The sequence below is a fragment of the Rhipicephalus sanguineus genome, chromosome 3 (genome assembly GCF_013339695.2).
Source record: "Rhipicephalus sanguineus isolate Rsan-2018 chromosome 3, BIME_Rsan_1.4, whole genome shotgun sequence".
In the NCBI taxonomy this organism is placed as follows: domain Eukaryota; kingdom Metazoa; phylum Arthropoda; class Arachnida; order Ixodida; family Ixodidae; genus Rhipicephalus; species Rhipicephalus sanguineus.
The window spans coordinates 77,653,532-77,658,647 of record NC_051178.1 but is presented as its reverse complement, the minus strand read 5'-3'; the positions used below and the strand labels follow the sequence as shown (position 1 = coordinate 77,658,647).

Genomic DNA, 5,116 nt, shown 5'->3' with positions numbered 1-5,116 from the left:
CATACATCAGGTGCAACGCTGTAAAAGCTATGCACGAAGTTCGGCCAACAAAATGAGCAGGGGTGCCCTGCAGGATGGCCTGAGCTTCTCGGGAACACGTGTTCGCTCCGAGCTCGCATTACACTCTAAGAAAAAAACCGGCTCAAGGGGCAGTAACGTCAGCTTTAGTCCTCAAATCGTGTCGTTAGTCCGCGAGAGGACCAACTGCCACGATGAATGAATGAAAACACGTTTATTCCACTTTGAAATTCGCCGAAGGCGCTGCGGTGGAAAAGGGGGGGGGGGGTATTAGGGTAGAAGGAAGCGGTAGAGCTGCCTCCGCTTTATTAAAGGACGTTCTGGAGGCAGCTAAGTGGGGCCGCTTGAATCTTGAGGCTGTCGCGGAGCCGATCGCCGACCGGTGGTGCCGCCGGGTCCTGGAGGAACAAGAGGAGTGCTCGCCAGAGCTCGATGGCCCGATCCAGAAGTGTGGGATCCGGACAGGCCCATGTCCGGAGAGAGGAAGGCCAGGGTCCCCGCTTTATGGTGGCTAGGGCACGAACCCGGGGTGGGATGTAGAGGGGGCACTCCCAACACAGGTGGTTGAGGTCCGAACGGCGGTTGCATGTGGAGCAGACACCGGTTACGGGTGGTGGTGTGCCACCCCTGTGAAATCGGTTAAGCAAGAAAGGAGTAAGGAGTGTTCCTGTCTGAATTCTCCGAAGCAACACAAACTCTCGTCGTGTAAATACCTTCGACGGAATCGACGGCATCGATAGTGGATTGCCCACTGCTGTGAGGTAAGCGGCACGACGTTGTTTAGTAATATGCTTTTCTGCGATCGGATCTGCTAGCTCGGGTGTGGTAGCTACAAGAGGAAATTGACTATAAGAGGCCGTGGCTAGCGCGGTGGAGAGATGAGCACGCGCTAATCTGTGAGCCTTCTCGTTTCCGGGGATACCACAATGTGCGGGGACCCAGATGATGGTGACATCGTGACCGCATTCGCGGAGCAGGCGCGCCTGGTGCCGGATCTTCTGCAGTACAGGGTCTGCATAAAGAACGTTAGCACATGCCCGATGGGCAGCCTGTGAGTCTGTGTACACACGATGATGAACGGGTTCAGTTTCAGATGCAGTTTCGAGGGCCCGTTCCAAATAATCTAGGATGGCCACTAGCTCTGCTCGGGTGCTGTACATCGCTTCTGCTGATACATGATGGCGTCGGTTCTGAGTTCCGTTTGTCTGGTCGTACCACGCAGTGGCATAACAAGTGTTACTGGTGCCGTCTGTAGGAAGTGCAGCGTCCGTGTATATAATGCGTTCAGTCAAAGGGAGGGAACTCGTAACCTTAGCATGCCTCTTGGCGTAGGCGAGGCGCCGCACTCGCTGATGAGGATGGATCCATATTGAGTGGAAGTGGCTTGCCATCGGTGAGTACCGTGATTTCCCATGGCGGCGTTTTGTTAGGCAAAATGGAAAGTGTATGAATGTCATACCCGAGGAGCATGAGTGTGTGTCGCCCGGCGTTTGTTGCACGAAGCCTCGTCTCCTGTGTTTGAATGCGCACGTCGACGAGCTCGGACAGGTTCTTGAGCTTGCTACAGCTCTTGAGCGCATCGAGGTGTGTGTACCTTGGAAGTCCAGTAACAATGCGTTTGGCCTCGTTGAGTAACCGATCGAGCGCGAGCATTTGCGTACGGTTGACCGGATGATACGGCAGTCCATATATGATACGAGAGATGAGAAAAGCTTGAACAAACTGCCGCATTTCACGTTCGTTGACTCCACGAGTACGGTTAGAGATTCTGCGTAAAGCGTGCAGGATTTGTTTGCTTGTCTTCGTAACGCGTTGGAACCAAGTGCTCGCTGTGCAATTCTCATCTAAGTGCATATCGAGTATTCGGATAGTAGATTACCGCGTTATGGGTCGATTACCGATATAAAGTTTAAACGACCGCTTTTCTTCCTGTTTGACAAAGGTGGATCGGCCCCCATGAATGACGACGAACTCTGTTTTGTCTGGGGCGGTTTGTAAGCCTGTTTCCAGTGCGTAGTCGTGAATAATGTTGAGGGGTCTTTGTAAGACATCCTCCTGCTCGCCGATGGATCGTGGATGTGTCCACACGGTGACATCGTCGGCATACACCGCATGTTTCAGGCCCGATACGTCGGCAAGGCGTCTTGGTAGCTGGTGCATAGCTATATTAAACAGAGTGGGTGAGATCACCGAGCCCTGAGGAACACCTACGTGGTTCATTCGTACGGCACTGGCGTCGTGGCCAATTTCGACTTGGTAGCTTCGCCCTTCTAGGAAACCCGCTATGAAGTTGTACATTTTCCCTCTAAGGCCAAGGGCACGTGCCTTGTTCATGATCGTACTGTGCAGGACGCCATCGAATTCCTTGCGTATGTCCACTCCGACAACAGCCCGTGGTTGCACCGAATTAGGGTCGAGGACATCATCTTTTAGGCGGAGGAGTATATCTTGAGTGGATAGCCCTGGGCGAAATCCGTACATTGTTGGGGCCAAAAGCTCGCGATCTTCAAGGTACCACATCAAGCGAGTGTTAAAGAGGTCGGACGGAAGTTGGATAAGGTATGCGGTGGTTTACCAGGCTTAGGAAAGGGCTTGACCACCGAAAACGTCCATGTGGAGGGCAGAATTCCAGCATCCCAGATGCGGTTAAACTCTTCCAGAAGAGCGCGTTTATGCTCAAAGGGCATATTGCGTAGGTGAGCAACGCACACCCCATCGGCTCCTGGAGTGCTACGTGCGTTAGCGTGCTGCAAGGCGTGCTCCAGCTCGAGCATGGTGAAGGGACTATTGAGTGGCTCGCTGTCTTCAGAACTTTCGTCCTTCTGGTACGTGGTGTCTGTGGGGTGAGACGTCTGCGGGAAAAACACTTGAGTGACCTGTTCGGCGAGCTCCTGAGCGCTGATGCCTTCGCCGAGGGCCACACGAGCCGCGCCGTTGTAGGTCTTGCGCTGTCCGAAAAGAGAGCGCAGCATGGCCCGAACCTTTGATGTGTAGGCCTGCCCGTTCATGGATTCACAAATTACCATCCAGCGGTCTGACGCGAGCGTAGTCGTATATTCCTCAATGGTACGCTGTATTTTGCGCAACCGTGCTTTGTGGTGTGCAGCGTGGCCAGACCGTCTATACTGGGCGAGAATCCGTAGCCTTCTATTCCATAAGCTGAGGAGATGTCTCTCGGGCTCTGGATGGTCAAAAGGAACCCTCAGGTTCCTCGTGGCTTTCCGCTTTGCTGCGCATAGCTGTGATACCAGACGGTCAATGTTCTTGGCTGGAGGCTGCTGCTGCAGGAACTCGCGGTATTTGTCCCAGTGCGTGATGTGACTTAGCCGTGTAGTGGCGTCTGGCTTCTTCGTATTGGCGTAGCCTGTGCGAAAATGTATCAGTATCGGAAAGTGGTCGCTTCCCATACAATCGTCCAGCACCTCCCATCGAAATAGCTGTGGACGGGTGCTCCAGGTAAGATCTGGTGACGTGTCTGCTTTGCGAGCTGTCTGTACCAGCCTCGTGTGTGTTTGGGGCGCATTGAGAAGTGTCAGCCTGTACTCCGAGGCATCTTGCATGATGCGCCTGCCGCGCGGGCTGCATTGCTTGTATCCCCAGGCGACATGCTGAGAGTTGAAGTCCCCGCACAACAGTTTGGTGTCTTGTGGATAGAGCTTCTTAAAGTGGGAGATGAAGCTGAGATCAACCGGCGCCTTATTAGCTTTATTCCTTGTGTTTTCTGGTACCACGTAGACGCAGAAGACGAGGAGTGTACGCTGTGATGAGACCTCCACCCGGCAACCGACAACGCTAATAGTGGTGCTGCACCATGGTTGCGTATCTAATTGCACGTGTGTAGCTCCTCGCCGCACGTACAATGCCGTCTTCGTGGGAGCAGCTAGGTTTCAGACGGGGCGTAGCCGTCATAGCCCATTATTTTAAGCACAGGGCCGTTGACTTCTTGAAGGGCAATGACTAATGGACTCGTGTTGGTGTTGTTTTGTTTGCTGGCGAACCGCGTGGTTATTTCAGCCCCTTGTTACGAAACGAACGGCAATTCCACTGCAGGGCAGTCGCCCATGGAGATGATTTTGCAAAGCTAGCCATGGTAAGGCTTCGTTGCATGAGGAGCAATGGAGTTTGATGGTACCAAAAGCGCACGCATTACATGTGCTCCTGAGGTTGTCGCCGAAGCTGTGCCAAGAGGGAGCATGCCGGAAAGCATGATACGCTCCATCATGGAGTGGACGCAATTTTCAATGGCCCGGTTAATAAGCTGTTCAACTTTTTCATGAATGGACTTCTCTATTTGTGCCATACGGTTTTCAAGACGCCGCTCGATATCTTGAACTATCGTTGGGGCAGGAAAATGTGGGTAGTCATTGGGAGGCGGAAGCCTCGTTGACTGAGCTGCATCCCTTCGAGGATGCTTCACTGTGCACCTGAGGCAGGTTGCGACAACGAGGACGCGATGTTGAGCATGAGGGATGCGGTTCTCCATTGCTACCACCATTAGTTAGGTGCGCGTTTGCTTGTGTGGCTACATCCGCGAAGGTGATTCTCCTGCTGACTTCTGACTGTGCAACTGGAGGTGCCGGTGGCCCGGTGTAGAAACTCTGGCGCGTCGGCTTGAGGATGGTTCTAGGAGAACCTTGTTCTGTCTCGGGATTGCGGCGCTGATGCCCCTGCGCTGCTATTTTCTTGCGTTGCCTTTTGGCAGCCGGTTTGCGTTTCTGTTCAATTTTCCTATTTACTTCTCGTTTTTTTGGTCAGTTTGTAGCTGTGGCCAAGTAAGAACCACCACAGCTGCGGTACTTCGGTTCTGCGTTCGGGCATTGTGTGCCCTCTTCGTGTTGCCGCAGACCACATGTAGAGCATCTTGCTGCCATAGTATTGGGGCGCTGCTCCTTGTGATGCCCAATTTTGTGGCAGATATCACAAACGGACACTCATGCCCTGTACGGAAAAAACACGGATAGTAAATGACCGCAGGCCGACCTTATAGGGTAAGCTGTTACCTTCAAATATGACTATGGCAGTGCCTTTGTCACCGAGTGGGCGTGCCTGTAGGATTTTGCACTTGCGGCAGCGCAATGATTTCATTAGTTCCTCGGAA

At 53.1% G+C, this 5,116-nt stretch overlaps 1 pseudogene; it reads right to left on the bottom strand.

Annotated features, from left to right (window-relative positions):
• Positions 1-326: 326 nt before the first annotated feature.
• On the bottom strand, positions 327-2,546 carry LOC119385592 (uncharacterized; annotated as a pseudogene).
• Positions 2,547-5,116: the final 2,570 nt, after the last annotated feature.